At 37.5% G+C, this 16,797-nt stretch overlaps 1 pseudogene across 1 annotated transcript in view; it reads left to right on the top strand.

Annotated features, from left to right (window-relative positions):
• LOC311606512 (eukaryotic translation initiation factor 3 subunit H-like) overlaps window positions 1-16,534 on the top strand; it is a 28,116-nt pseudogene extending 11,582 nt beyond the window's left edge. Inside the window, exon 2 of the transcript in view lies at window positions 15,570-16,534. The product of the transcript in view is annotated as a eukaryotic translation initiation factor 3 subunit H-like (transcript). The remainder of the gene's footprint in view (window positions 1-15,569) is intronic.
• Window positions 16,535-16,797: the final 263 nt, after the last annotated feature.

Below are 16,797 nucleotides of genomic sequence, written 5' to 3'. Positions count from 1 at the left end.
ATGAGCATCTGATCAGCAGTACAGCAAAACAGAAGCATTCTTTCCAAAAGGCCATCTCAGCCTAAGAATCTTGGTTCACTGTTATAAGCCCTTTACTACTTCTATCATTCTCAGTAAAATCTGTGTTTATTTCTTTTTTTTTTCATGAAACATTGTCTCTATACTTCTCATGCTCAGTAATAATTTCCCCAAAACTCATCCTACTTAAAAACCTTTTCTTGCTTTCAGCCATTATGCCTGATCTCTTACACACAGTACTCTCCTGAAGGGGGAAGATTTTGGGTTCAACAAGAATAATAGAGAAGAGGGAAGAGAGTTATTGTAGGAGTATTAAAATGTACAGCTTAGCAAATGCTCTGAGCTCACACACATTAGAATAAGTACAGAATACACTATGGTATGGTAATGTGGTAAATTATAAGCCCACAATACTTGCTGGTGGCTAAACTCTTTGATTTTTAAAGGAAGAAAGGATCTTTTATTGCGAAGAAGGAATGTATGACCATAAAGGTGTAGAGGAAGGGGACCATGGAAAAGTTGTTCCTTTCCTTACTGTGCATCTCTTATATGTTTTGTGTAACCCACCACTCCTGATATGAGAATCCCAGTATGGCCTTTAGCCCCAGCAATGTAGCTGAGTGAATACAGACCACTTCTTGGACTTGCTGCCTTCCACCTTAACTCAAGGTTCACACAGGAGACCCTTGAGTAGGGAAGAAAGTTACAGAATTATAGGAGGCATGAAATACCTCTATTTTCTCCATGAATAATACACTCATAAATTTTACACAAACCACACATGAATTTTAAAAATATTTAAGAGAGCAGTGAAAAAATATAAGAATATATTATAGTTTCAAAACACTAAAATATATGATAATAGTGAAAATCTTAAAGAAAAATAAGAATATTAAATTATCCTAGAGAATCACGTTTTTGCCTTATCAAAATGCTTCCACATAATGAACACATAGTCAGGAGGACCTTCAGATATACTCAGTTCTGTCCATTTTCCACTGCCTGTCAATTGTACAAAATATTATCATTTTTCATGGAGCTGAAATGACATGGATTTTTAACTATTATTGCTTTGCTTTGCTTCCTGGCCCCAGAGAGTTCTTTCATTCAGAAACGATAGAGAGCTGTGAGTCATATCCTGTCCCTCTAGGTTCAACACACATCGGGCATTTCCCATCAAATGTAGGATAGAATTCCACGACTGAACCCTTTAATCTCTTACATTTTCTCTTCCCATTACTGTTTCATTTACAGATTAAAAACATTAAGACTCCAGGGCTTCTAACCGTGCTTTAAATGACATAACCATAGTATTGCATATACAGGGGGCATTTATGTCTCTACTTAAAGGCTGTGGTATTTTTTAATTTCTTTGAATAGTATGTCTGACATTATAAAACTACACTCTTTACTAACTATATCTTATCATTTAAAAAGTTCCTCATAATAATTTGGTTTGTTTGTTGTATTTTTTTCTTATTTACATTTGTGGGGGAGTGGTGTGTGTACATACAGATGTGTACATGTGCCTGGATATGCACACTAATGAGCATGCCATGTATTAGGAATATTCTCACACATCAGTGTGGAGGTCACAGTTCAACCTCAATTGTTGATTATTAGGAGCAACTCACCTTTTTGTTTGAAATAGTTACTCTCATTGACTTACTGCATGCAAAATCTGCTAGACTGGCTGGGCAGAGAGCCCTATGATCTGCAATCACTGCTTTCCCTATGCTGTGATGACAAGCATAGAAACTCATGCTTAAAATTTGTATCTGTGTTTTGAGATGTAAACTCTGATATCTAAGCATTTCACTCATTGAGCAGCCTCTTCTGCTCTCTTACCATTACATCACATTATAATTACTGGCACAGACATCAGATTTACTACATCAGATTCACTAGGAATACAACAAGCATTTGTGGAATTAATGACTTGGCATTCTTCTTCTTCTCTTCTTTTCTTAATAGCTCCTAAAATAAATGCTATTAACAAAGAATCAGAGTTTCTATTAGTATATTCTTGGTCCATCAAGAACCCACCAAAGTCCTTGAATATTTATAACTTTATTTCTTCAGAAGTTATCTATCATTTTTGAGGTGAGAAAAGCATTTCCACAAGAGCCTATGACTTCACAAGAATATTAAGAGAATAATCAAATCAACAGTTTATTTGTCGTAAGTTATTGAGGACAAGGAACCTATGCAGTTATTATTGAAGTAATAAATTTATAATGCTTAGTATTTAGTAGAAATTCACAGAGTGACTATTGGAAATTTTCATTTATTAATTCACTCTCACTTTTATCAAATATACATGAATAGTATATGTTTTCTCTTTAATGAGATATGTAATTCTTGACTATAAAGACAGTAAAAAAAAATTTGTCCTTAAAAATACATATATACTTAAATGCAGTTTCTTCACCTTTAGTCCATCACACACATCATAATACAAAATAATAACTTTAATGATATGATAATTGTATCCTCAATATATAATTATGTATAAAGCAAAATATTTTCTGGTTATTACATTTTAATTTTTAAAACAATGAAGTTAGATTTCTCCATATTATTCTGATTCTCTTATCTTTTAACACAGGCCAGATTTTGTCACAATGAACAGATCAATAAGGTGAACTGGGTGTTGTGTGAATGGTTGGTGAAAAACTAAAGTTTGTAATGATAGCAATTATAGCCAAACTAGAGAGGGATTGGAATCTCCGAGGCTACTTCAGCTCTACTTCTAGAGCTCTTAATGAAACAATGTTGGAAGAAGGAGCTGTAGGATTTTAACTGGAATATATATTTTAACTGGAAATATATTTTCATTAAGTTATTTATAACAATATGGGTATTCATGAGGCTCACTACTCTTAAGACCCACTGATATTCAACATTTTATGTTACCTTGGTTAAGAATTCATTTTAGTGCTGAGCTACACTGTCTAATCCTTATGTGGTGTTGATTGCCAGGAAATCATTGCAGACAAGGAAGACTCATTAGGAAGAAAGACTGGAGACTGGCCCTTGGTCTATGATCAAAGTAGCTAGTATAAATTTAATACAATTAGTTTTGATTACGTACTTTTTAGAATTATTACATTTATAGAAATCAGTAGGTAGGCTATAAGTGTATCCTTGTCTAACATACAGAAAACTTAGTTTTAACCCACAACCAAAAGCTATTTAAGAAAGATGGGGCATGCCTTTAATCCCAGCACTCTCCAGACAGAAGCAGGTAGATCTCAGAGTTTGAGGCCAGACTGGTCTACAAAGTGAGTCTAGGGCAGCCAGAGACTAACCTTTTCTTGAAAAACAAACAGACAAACAAAAACAAAGTAAGGCCTAGGCAGCCAAGTCTATATATAGAAACCCAGTATTGAAAACAAATATTCACATACTTAAATAGATTCCCTGGTTTTAATTTACTCTGAATATTATATATCATAGTCACATACTTTGTATATAGATTTCAAACATTTATATTTTAAAACAACAGCAAGATAATTTTGCAGATGACAAATTACTGCTAAATGATAGTTTATTCTTATTTTCCTCATATATACACATTAGAAATTACAAGAAGGTGGCTGTGATGCCAAATATGAAAATAGGCAAGTACCAAAAATGAGACTTTTGAAGTGCCCCCAAATGTTTAGTATAATAAGTTCCATGAGATCAAACTTCCTATTGAGCACTAGTGTAGCTTTTGGGAGAATGTAGGCTCTTACAGGTTGTCATTCAAAATTTCCTCTGAGGTGAAACAATCCAACCAGGATAGAAGTAAAGTCTGAGTCTCAGGGAGCACATGAAACATCATATCCATAAGGCCCCTCCCTTTCCAAATTGCATAAGGAGTAAGACAACAATGTAGAAAGAGACTGACTTGCAAAGCTGCCTACACTTTCTACAGATAAATCCAGGAGTCCAGCTTCTACAAGCTGTCACTCAAGGTTGGGTGAGCTTTCTGCTACTCAGTTGCCTTTGAGTTAGGCATTTCCTAGAATCACTCATCACCCACATTCAGGTAAGCAACCCTACAAGTCTCATTGGATCACTGTATTAGTTCAGTTATTTTTTTCAGGGGTAATAGAAGGCAACTTAATATAAGCCAGATTCTTCCGAGAAGTGATAAGTTTACTATAGAAACTGTTTTCATCATACTGGCCTTTGTAGAAGTCTTTGGGCCAATTATCTTGATTAATAGTTGATAGGAGAGGATACAGGCCACCATGTTTGTGTCATCCTGGACAGGTAGTCCTTGGTAAAAAAAATCCAGTAAGCAGCATTCCTCACTAGTCTCTGCTTTAGTTCTTGCCTCTAGGTGTTGTAGCTAAAATAAATTTTACTTCGTTAAGAAAACAAACTAATACATTTGTCAAGTTGTACATTGATGGAATTCCCTTTTGTTTTGTTTTGTTTTTTGTTTGGTTTTTATCTTTTTTTTTTCTTTTTTGCTCATGTCTCCTAAGGAATACATTCACAAAACACAGAATGAACAATCCTCAGTAGTCATATGGAAAGTATATCTGAATAGAGAGATACATTATCTTTGTTCAGAACTTGAATCTCAGATTGCTTTCCCTAAGAAAAAGCAGTTCAATGTTTGCTATTTTGCAGCGTGGAAACAAGAAGGTAAAAAGAACCTCAAGACTGTAGAATTAAACAGTGTAGCTGCTGAATTATTTAGCCCACGGTCTTTCCACTCCTTAGTTCTCTTATCATTAGTTTCCAAGAATGTCAATTTCAATTCCACTGTGCAGCTTTTCATGTTATATGTGGTCTATTCTGAAGAGTGTTTTAAAACCTCTTATTTTAATCCATTGTTTTTTCCCACATTTGAAGAGTATTCAGGACACCATCACCCTTTCACCAACCACCACTATAGCACAACGGCTCATAAAGACGTCTTCAGGATAAATGCACATTGACCTAATAGGGTAACTTATCAATACTGTCCTGGAATGTATCATGTGTAATTAGTTCTGCTTTACCTAAGAAAAGCAGCTATAGGGTTGACAAGATGTTTCAGTGAGTAAAGTTATTTTATGCCAAGACTGATGACCTGAAAATGACATCTGGAACTAACATTGTTAAAAAATAAATTGCATATTTTAGCAGTTGTCCTCTCACCTCCACATGCCCACTCTCGTGTGAACGCACACATCCTCATACTCAAAAAACCAAATAAAATGTGTTTTAGCAGAAAGAAAGGTAGCTATACTGTAGAAATATTTTTCTTTTTATTCAGTGATAGTTCAGGCATGTTTGTGCATCCAAACACGCACAAAAAATAATGAATTTATCTATTTTTATCCTCTCTCATCATCCTCTCTTCTGATAAGCACCTTCTTCTTTCAAGCCAATCCACCTATTACCTTTCTCTCAGCTCTCTGTGTCCCACTGAGTTTAATTAGCTTTGCTCGTATGAGCACAGGTGTCATGTTACTTAGTTGATTATGACCAACTCATTAGGCACTAAAACAGGGAAAACATCCATTGCTCCCAGTAAACATTAACTACCTACTAAACCCCACCAAATGCCTGTCTTTCCAAGAGTGTCTTTTCCCTTCCATGATGGAATCTGGGAGAACCTGGTATTGTACAGGTCTTGTACAGCTAAGAACCAGTACTGTGAAGTGAGGAGTACAAGAACCACATGTTTATAAGGCAGCATTTTTAGTATATCCTCTGGAGTTTCAAAGACTTCCTGAGAATTTGTCTGCTCATTCATTCAATGCTATCAAACCTTCATTTAGAGTTTTATCAGTCTGAATGAGCTTCCTTCCATGAATGAAAGCTTCAACTCAGGAAATTCTATGCAACTTATAAGATCACCCTATCTTCTCTTCTCTGGATTTTAAATTCCTTTTTGCTCTTGTTCCAAAGTATCTCTGGAGCCTTGAATAGGATACTTTAACTATCCTATGAACAGGATTTTTTTCATTAAATGAAAAATCTTTCCACTATTTTAAAATTATTACACACACACACACACACACACACACACACACACACACACACACACACACAAGCTTTGCTCAAAGGGTATAAAAGACAGTTTATTCTTAAGACAAATATGAGAAGCTATGCCTGAGAACACAGATTTAGGACACTCCAACTTCCATATTCCAACATGGTAAACATTTGATGGTTTTCATAGTGATGGAGCAAAGAGTGTTACAAATAAGGCATTGTTTTCTTATCCGCTGGTAAAAACATCAAATATGTATTTAACATAGAGGGGATGGCTCTGCTATAGGCCTCAGATGCTGAGCCAGCCTTAGTTTTTGGTACACAAAAAGTTGGGTTTTGATAAATTAATGCATTTCAGGACAATTTATTAACCATGTTGTGTTATATCTGATGAAGATATGGTAATGAATTTATGACTCAAGTGACAAAAGGTTTCTCAAAGCAAATTATTCTTTGGCTCTTAACCTAAAATCTTTCAACCTCTTCACATCATTGAAGTTCTAGTCAGTTAATTAGTCTTGCAGATCATTTAAGAGGAATGCTTATTTTGTGTGTGTGTGTGTGTGTGTGTGTGTGTGTGTGTGTGTGTAAATTTGTCTGTTTCTTTGAGAACATCCTTAAAAGATGAATTACCCTAGATATTTTGAAAAGGAAATGTTGAAGGCATCAGATACCAATGAGATGAAGCCAAGCACCCACAAAACTGGGAAGGTCAGCTTGCTTCTCACAGAAAGTCTTAGGGGAAAGGCTGATTCAGCATTCAGAACTGTTTAACATCAGTGTACTAATAATCACATGCATATTTACTGGAGCCCAAAGGCACAGATCATTTGTGGACAATTGTTACTGTAGGGTGTTTCTGATTTTTCTGCACAAGTTACTGTGTAATGTACTTACTGCCTGGTAACAAACAAAGAATGAATGATGATTCTTAGAATTTACAAATATCTGTCTAGAGTTTGGGAGGACAGTCCAACTGGCCTACTCGTTTACGAATTTTTCCTACTAAGTTTTACCAAAATTTGTAATCCAAGTGTCCTTAAATAAGGACACAAGCTTTTAGTGGATGAGGTGATGTTACTGGGATAGAGCCTGGGCCTTGGAAACACTCACAAACCATTACTAGGCCATCCTTATACACACACACACACACACACACACACACACACACACACACACACAAATTACTTCAAGCTTCTCACTTGAGGGAAAAGATTTTAAAAAGGGTAGGAGTTTAACAGCTAAGCAATCTTGGTAAATATATGGACTTGGTCAAGGTGTAGGGCATATCTTCTCTTGTGACCTTCTTTTGCAAGGTCCTCTGACAAGATGTTAACATTATGTGATATCTTTTTCTGGAACATATTTTATGGATGTTACCTGGCTTCTTATTTTCCCTTCTCTTCTCTTGAGATTCATGAGAGAGTTCCAGTTTCCTGAGTTCAACTGTCTCAGTGGTTCAGAAGCCAAATGAAAGCATATAACATCTCTTAGAACATCTTCATTATATCCAGCATGGTTCTTGTGATATTACTTTGTGTATGTAGCCGACTTTTATTTCCAAGAAATGAAGTGATATAACAAATAGTAGTTATGACATGAATTTCTAAGTGTGCTCCTGTTTTATATGTCTAACATCATTGATTAATGTATCTTATGTAATTCTTGATGTTATTCCTCTAAATAAAAGTTTTATCCTTGTCTTTTCCCTCTTTTCAAAGGCACAGCTTAACACATTTTTCCTTCAGGGTGGATCTGACAAGCTTAAACTCTTTCTCAGCAGGAACAAAAGCAAGGCAAACTTAGTTTCAGTTGGGTTATATATCTCTTTTATATCACCCATAAAATGCAGGTGCTGATTTGCTCTTTCAGTCCAACACCTGCATTTTATGGATCTTATGATATAATATATTTTATTTGTGACTCCTTAAGGTGGATTGAAATGGAAAGAGATGACATGGGATTCATTTAAAATGAAAGGCAGAATTAGTGATGTGATTACATGGACGAATATTTCTAAATACCTATCAATCTTAAAATGATTACTATAAGCTCTAAAAGAAAAATTCAGATAATTGTATGAGCTCTTCATTTCTATTCACTTTTTTATTATATCTTTTTAATGGTGGGTATTTGTGGAAACCTCAATCTGAAAAGCATCTTTAAACAGAAGTACAATAAATACTATAGAGGTCTCCTTGGAGGCCCAGAGTTCTAGAAGCACTGTTTGATAAAGTTTCAGTGTCCAGAAGACACAGTGACTTCACCATGCATCCTAAGGGCATTGCTTGACAAAGTTCTAATGCCCAGAGAATCAGGTGTCCTGAAGGCACAGCGAGACAAAGGTCCAGTGCATGGACAACATGGTTTGACTTCTTAATCCCCACCCCCTTGTTGGAAATTTCCTGCTGTTTAAGGTCATTCTCCAAAGGTTATAATGGGAGTACTAACATAAGCTTGTGTTAATTAAAAATAATAAAACTAATGGTGGTTATTTTGGAAACATAGCTATGCAAAAAAATGTGTTTCCTGTATAATCTATTTAGTTTTACAGTTAGATTATTAATGATATTAATAAGAATAAAATAGAGGATCTGAGAAACTGTTTAAAGTGCAAAACAGAAATTTTGAAAGTTTACAAGCTGAAACTGAATCCCTAGGCTTTTGGCCAAAGAATATCTAATGGGAAGAGCAAGGATCATAGAACTATAAAAATTGGGTGACAAAGCACCAGAAAAGCTGAGCTCCATGATGCAATTACTGTGATAAGGCCCCCTACCTTTTGGGGTTGATCTCTGTTTGTCACATGCTTGAAATGCTTTTATTACTTGTGCAACTTTGGGATATTGGATTTATGGAAATTTTCTTATGAATCACTCATGCCCTCTCCCCAGAGTACTGCTTCTTAGATTAGTAAGGAATGTACTGACCATACTGGTCCTCCCATTTTCAGGGAGATATATCTATTTGGACATAATTGAGGGTCTACCTATGGCCCAGAGTACTGTGACTCAAATAATTGTGCCAGAGGCCTCCTTATGAAGCTCTGTCTCAAAGATACACTTTGGCACATCTGCCCCTGGATGTTCCTTACTGGGGGGACAAGATAATCAAAACAAAGTAAACTTATAAAGGTAAACAATATCCAGTGGTAGGCTAGAGAAGTTTTTAACAGTTCAAATTTAAATTCCCTTTCTTTTAATGATGGAGAAAAATGGTGTGGATAAATGATAAATAAATAAAATATTAAGACATCCTTTCTCTCTCTTTTTAAAAAATTTTATTAACTGTATATGATTTACACATCATGCACCAAAATCCCTCTTCTTTCCCCAGCAAAATAAATCAGACAAACAAAAAATCTTGTCACAAAAGCTGTGGTGTATCACGAAGCATAGCTTTTTGTCTACATATGTTTACTTTCAAATATTCATTGCTATGAGTCATAGGTCTGGTTGGAGGCCTACACTATCTTTAACAGATTATCACTGCGACTGCTATCAGATATCCTGTTTTCGAAGTGTCAAGGAAATTATTTATCTTTGAATTTTTAAGTCAGGATCCTTCATGTGTTCCAGTAGGTCATCATGGGTTCCCTCAGAGCCCTTGAACATGGCCCACTCAATTGTTGTCAAGGTCAAACCTGCTATCCAGCTCCTGTGTCCTTGGGATAGGGCAGACTCACCCATTTCCATGTTATCAGGACAGGGCCAGCTCACCTGCTCCCCTGTCCTTAGGGCATGGCTGGTTTATCTGCTCCCATGTCCTAAGGGCATGGCTGGCTCATCCACTCCCTGTGTCCTCAGGGCAAGGCCAGCTCTCCTGCTTCTATGTCATTGTGGCAAGGACAGCTTTTTTCATGGCAGGGTCTGCTATACTGCTCCTGTATCATCGGGGCAGGGCCTGCTCTCCCACTCCCATGTCATTATGGAAGGGCTGGCTCTCCTGCTCCAGTATCCTCAGGGTGGGACCAATTTCCCACTCCTGTGTCTTCAGGTCAGGACCAGCTTTCCAGCTTCTGTGTCCTCAAGGCAGGGCCAGTTCTCAGGCTCCCATGTTCCCAGGGCTGACTTACCTGCTCCCATATCCTAAGAGTCAGATCTGCTCCTGTTCAATTTGTCAATTATTGCTGGCCATCAAGACCTGAATGGCCTCCTATTCCTGTAGGCATTGGATCTTATGAGCCTTCAAGCAGGTGGCAAGTCGTGGTCCCTTAAAGTCTTTGTTGAGTACCTCACAAAAAACATTGATGTTAGCCCAGCTCAGCTTCTTGTCCTGGGGAACTTGTGGCTCTGTTGATTGGCACCTCTAGTCTATGATTCTATCATTTGCTCCATCTGCAATGGGCCCCTGGCTCTGTGCTGTCCCTAGTACCCACTTTCACATGTTCCAGCTTTCTGCACTGAGGACAGTCACAGCCTGTGAGAGAAGGCCCATGAGGTCTGTGGTGGGGGCAGTACAGTCCTTGCTTTGTCTCACCTTGAATAGTACCTCCTTGAACACCGTCTCCTTGGCCCACACTGTGCCAGGCTGACACCTAAAAAGTGATGGTGGCTGCAGTGTACAGTGGACCAGAGTCTCTGGGAGCTCACCAGAGCATGGTCCCATGGTTCTGCATTGAGCGGGCATGGACAATACAGGATTTCTTTCTTTCTGAGAAACACCAGCAGTGTGTTTTGGAGCTCTTGGTATGGTCCTTTAGTGGTTGTGAAGTCACTGATGTTCTGTGGATCAGACACAGTGTGTGATCTTGGCTTGGGTACTTCTAATATATTGCACTGTGTTTCCTCACAGTCAGGTCACTCTTGGTGTTGAACATTTCTGTGTAGCCCTGGAACACAATCATTTCTTCAGTTTGCTTTGAGGGCCTTATCTCTTGAATCCTGTGGACCCGCACCCACCATGCAAACCCACTATGTCCCCACTTTCTAAGAAAAGTAATTGATATAGGACCACTATGGTGTTCATATGACCAAGAAACAAAGATTACAAAGATTAGACATATAAATAAATTCTACAAATATATGAAATAGAAATATTTTATTACTTGCAGAAATTGAAAATAATTGAAGAAACTTTGGCATAAGGATTTTTCTTGGGCCTAATAACAAGTTTCACTATAATTATTAATATCTGGTATTATACTACTTGGAATATAGCAGTCTGCCCAGGCTGGCTTGAAAATTTTCTCTCTACATAGTGCCCTTTAAACTGTAAGAGTTATCAGCCAGAGAACAGGCTGTCATGTGAAATTCTGATATTGTTAAAAGTTGGGTTATAAGGTTAATGAGGAAAAAAGGATTATAAAAGATAATTTTCTTCTGTCACAGTTAACCAATGATGACTAAACTTGTGACCAAGCAAAAATTAAAATATGTGTTTAGGCACAAAAATGCTATGATCTATATTTTGGAACATCATGCATCTTTCCCTGACTACTGAGTTATGCATAAATAAAGAAGTACTCTGACTGTGAATCAGTCAGACTGTAAAACCCCTTTCAATGCCTGTGCCTGACTCATTCCTACCTTTCTTCCGTCATCAGTGTTGCACCCATTTTTCTTTAAACCCTTCCCTCATCTTGGGGCAGGACCCCAGCAGGTCTGTTTCCATCTCTAAAGTATGCTATAATTAATTACCCAATTGATGTGATAAAGAAAAAATATCTGGTTGATGTTTGTTTGACCTTGATTGTTATTTTCAGATAATTACAGAAATATAAGCAAAGTTTTATAAAAAGTTTTCTATTTCTGTTGTCCATTAGAGAATATAACCAGGAATCAGAATAGATAAAGAGTTTATAATTTAACTTCAGGGCATGAAAACTGTCAAGGGGAAGAACATAAGAAAAGAGGGGTTATTCTGTTCTATCTCACCATAGATATGCAGAAAAGCATCATGCTGAATAAACTGTAAGTATATAGAGAATGGGTACCTTTGACCTACTCTGATTTCAGAGTGATTCACAACCAAATGAATGTATAAGAATGGGGGTTATTGGCCAACAGTCAACTTTAATCTTGAAGTCATCATCTTTGCATGTCTCTATGACTGCTTATGTGTTTCTGTGCATGCATGGATGTGGACAGTGTTTTTGTGCTTGCATGGATGTGTATAAGTGAATAGAGGTGTGTATGCTAAAATATTTACATTACAATTTTTTACTATAAAAATTATATATATATACATATATATATATATTACTTTATTAATTTATTCTTGTTACATCTCAATGGTTATCCCATCCTTTGTATCCTCCCATTCTTCCCTCCCTCCCATTTTCCCCTTATTCCCCTCCCCTATGACTGTTCCTGAGGGGGATTACCTCCCCCTGTGTATGTTCATAGGGTATCAAGTCTCTTCTTGGTACACTGCTGTCCTTCCTATGAGTGCCACCAGGTCTCCCCCTCCAGGGGACATGGTCAAAGGTGAGGCACCAGAGTATGTGAGAAAGTAATATCCCACTCTCCACTCTACTGTGGAGAGTGTTCTGTCCATTGTCTAGATCTGGGTAGGGGTTTAAGGTTTACTGCCTGTATTGTCCTTGGCTGGTGCCTTACTTTGAGCGGGACCCCTGAGCCCAAATCTGCCTATCATAATGTTCTACTTGTAGGCATCAAGGACCCTCTGGATCCTTCTACTTTGCCATTCTCCCATGCTTCTCTCATCTAGAGTCCCACTAGAATATCCTCCCCTCTGTCTCAGTTTTCTGGTAAGTGAAGGCTTTCGTGGGACATGCCCCTTGGGCTGATATGCAGATATAAGTGAGTATATACCATTTGAGTCTTTCTGATTCTGGGTTAACTCACTCATTATGATCATTTCTAGCTCAATCCATTTGTCCACAAATTTTGGGAATTCCTTGTTTTTAATAGCTGAATAGTATTCCATAGTGTATATGTACCACAGTTTCTTTATCCATTCTTCTACTGAGGGACACTTTGGCTGTTTCCATGTTCTAGCTATTATGAATAAGGCTGCTATGAACATGGTTGAGCAAATTTTCTTGTTGTGTGCTAAAGCATCTTGTGGGTATATTCCAAGGAGTGGAATAGCTGGGTCTTGAGGAAGCCCTATTCCCATTTTTCTGAGATAGCACCAGATAGATTTACAAAGTGGTTGTACTAGTTTGCATTCCCACCAGCAATGAAGGAGTGTTCCTCTCTCCCCACATCCTTGCCAGCTTGTGGTGTCGCTTGAATTTTTTATCTTAGCCATTCTGATGGGTGTAAGATGGAATCTCAGAGTTGTTTTGATTTGCATTTCTCTGATGACTAAGGATGTTGATCATTTCTTTAAGTGTTTGTCAGCCATACAATATTCCTCTGTTGAGAATTCTGTTTAGTTCTGAGCTCCATTTCTCAATTGTGTTATTTGGTTTGGTGGTGTTTAATTTCTTGAGTTCTTTATATATTTTGGATATTAGACCTTTGTCAGATGAAGGGATGGTGAAGATCTTTTCCCAGTTTGTAGGCTGTCACTTTGTTCTCTTGACAGTGTCTCCTGCCTTACAGAAGCTTCTCAGCCTCATGAGGTCCCATTTATTAATTGTTGACATTAATGTCTGGGCTGTTGGTGTTCTGTTCAGGAAGTTTTCTCCTGTGCCAATATGTTCCAGGCTCTTCCCCACTTTTACTTCTAAGTGACTTAGTGTCTTTGGTTTTATGTTAAGGTCTTTAATCCACTTGGATTTGAGTTTTGTACAAGGTGACAAATATGGGTCCAGTTGCATTTTTTTACACATAGACATCCAGTTAGACCAGCACCATTTGTTGAAGATGCTATCCCTTTTCCATCGAATGGATTTGGCTTCTTTGTCGAAAATCAAGTGACCATATGTGTGTGGATTCATATCTGGGTCTTCGATTCAATTCCACTGATCAACCAGCCTGTTGCTGTGCCAGTACCTTGCTGTTTTAATTACTATTGCTTTATAGTACAATTTGCGATCAGGTATGGAGACTCCTCCAGAGCACCTTTTATTGTACAAGATTGTTTTAGTTATTCTGGGTTTTTTGTTTTTCCATATGAAGTTCAGAAGAACAGATAAACAAGTTAAATAGTCCCATTTCCCCTACAGAAATTGAAATAATCATTGATAGTCTCCCAACCCAAAAAAAAAAAAAAAAAAAAAAAAACCAGGGCCAGATGGTTTCAGTGCAGAATTCTACCAGACCTTCAAGGGCAAGCTAATACCGATACTCTTCAAGCTACTCCAAAAGATAGAAAGGGATGGAACATTACCAAATTCATTTTATGAGGCCATAGTTTCATTGATACCTAAACCTAACAAAGACTCAACAAAGAAAGAGAATTTCAGACCAATTTCTCTGATGAACATCGATGCAAAAATACTAAATAAAATACTTGCAAAACGAATACACATCAAAGATATCATTCATCTTGACCAAGTAGGCTTCATTCCAGGCATGCAGGGATGGTTTAATATAGGGAAATCCATCAATGTAATCCACCACATAAACAAACTGAAAATAAAAAACCACATGATCATCTCTTTAGACGCAGAGAAAGCATTTGATAAAATCCAACACCCATTCATGTTTAAAGTTATAGAGAGATCGGGAATACAAGGCACTTTCCTCAACATAATAAAGGCTATATATAGGAAACCAATAGCCGAAATCAAAGTAAATGGTGAGATACTCAAGGAAATTCCTTTAAAATCAGGAACAAGGCAAGGCTGCCCACTCTCTCCATATCTCTTCAATATAGTACTTGAAGTTCTAGCCAGAGCAATAAGACAACAAAAGGAGATCAAGGGTATTCAAATGGGAAAGGAGGAAGTCAAATTATCCGTATTTGCAGATGATATGATACTCTACATAAGTGACCCTCCAAATTCCACCAGACAACTCCTACAGCTGATAAACACCTTCAGCAAATTGGCTGGATAGAAAAATTAATTCCAAAAAGTCTGTAGCCATCCTATACACAAATGACAAGCTTGCAGAGGAAGAAATTAGGAAAACTACACCCTTCACATTAGCCACAAGCAATATAAAGTACTTAGGAGTTACTCTAACTAAGCAAGTGAAGGACTTGTTTGAAAAAAATTTCAAAACTCTAAAGAAAGAGATTGAAGATGACATGAGAAGATGGAATGAACTTCCTTGCTCATGGATCGGGAGAATTAACATAATAAAAATGGCCATCCTACCAAAAGCAATCTACAGATTCAAGCAATCCCCATCAAAATACCTACACATTTTTTTAAAGAAAATTATATTTATGAGGTAGTAACAAAATAATTTTATGAATGGATGTCACCACAACATGAAGACTGCATAGAAGGGACACAATATTAAAAAGTTGGAGAATAACTATAAACAAAGGCTTCAGCTGAACTTTCCGCTCATTCTTTACATTTGCTTGCAAACAATCTTATTATAGCCAGGCGTGGTACAGCAGGCCTTCAATCCCAGAGCTCTGCAAGTGGTGACAGGAATATCAAGGATTTACAGTAATACTTCCTTATATAGTGAGTTCAAGGCCAGCCTTTTACATTAAACCTTATATCAAAATTAACAAGTAAACAACTATTGAAGCTAAAATAAATAAACATATAGACAGTCTTTTTAGAAACCTGGCAGCATGCAAGGAAGGCACTGATTCCACGGCCACCTGCTCCAGCACTGTTGGTGGTGCCACAGGGCAGGGAAAAGGCAAAGGCAGCTCTGGAGGCTCAGCCACAAAGCAGGTGAAGACCAATGGTCTGCTAGTATTAAGGATAATCAAATATCACGTAGAAGGCAATGAGCAGTTAAAGATGATGCACAGCCTTCACCATGTAAATATCAATCACCTCCATGTAGGCTGGTATTAGTCCACATATTATTGATTGCTTGTTACCAGCGCACTTCTGGATTCTCAGTTCAGTTATGAGCATTCTATTGAAGAATCCACTGATCTCACTTATGGTCCCAAAAAACTGCCCAGGGGCCTCTCTCACTGAAGGCATAAAGACTCACTGTTAAACTAATGGAAGTGTGCAAAGAGAAGGACTTTTCCCCAGAAGCACTGAAAAAGATGAACATCACCTTTGAGCATATGTTTGAGGAGGTGCTCATAGTGATTAAGAACTCACATCTGTTCAATGTACTCATGTGAGAGCTTGAGAAGTCAGATATAGCTGACAAGTGAAAGCTGCTTAGCCTTGCCAGCAGCAGTATTTTGAGCAATGATCTTCAGTTGCTGATGGACTGGGTGGATGAAATGAGCCAGGACATAATGAAATACAACATGTACATGAGGAACACCAGTAAACAGCAGCAGCAGCAGAAACATCAGTTATCAGCAGAGTTGTCAACAGGCGAATATGTAGCAGCAGAGTGGAGGTGATCCCCTGTTCCCTGAGGAGGCTCTCTCCAAACTTGCCAAGCCCCATCAGGCCTCTGCCAGAATGGATTCATAGCTCAATACAGGCCAGATTAACACTGACTGCCAGGACATCAAGGAGTTCACTGTGTGAAATTTAGGCAAATTCTTCATGGCCCAGGTCCTTCAGCAATGAAATAAGTAAGAAAGAGAAGCTTCCAGAAAAGGAGTTGAGTAGAAAGACTGTTGAGATTCCACTAGTGATTCTTAGAAAACAGTATTTCTGTACTGCAAAGTGAAGAAGACTGTCACTGCTGTGTTGTTTTTGTAGCCAATAATAAAACACTGATTGATAATTAAATAAACAACAACAAAAACAAATATAGACTTAAACAAGTCTTTGGGATTTATTTTAATTTTTAATTATGCTTATATGTGTGGGTATATGCATATGCTTGC

The sequence above is a fragment of the Acomys minous genome (genome assembly GCF_964271855.1).
Source record: "Acomys minous genome assembly, chromosome: 1".
Lineage (NCBI taxonomy): Eukaryota > Metazoa > Chordata > Mammalia > Rodentia > Muridae > Acomys > Acomys minous.
The sequence above is the reverse complement of the archived record's forward strand: the minus strand, read 5'-3'. Positions and strand labels throughout refer to the sequence as shown.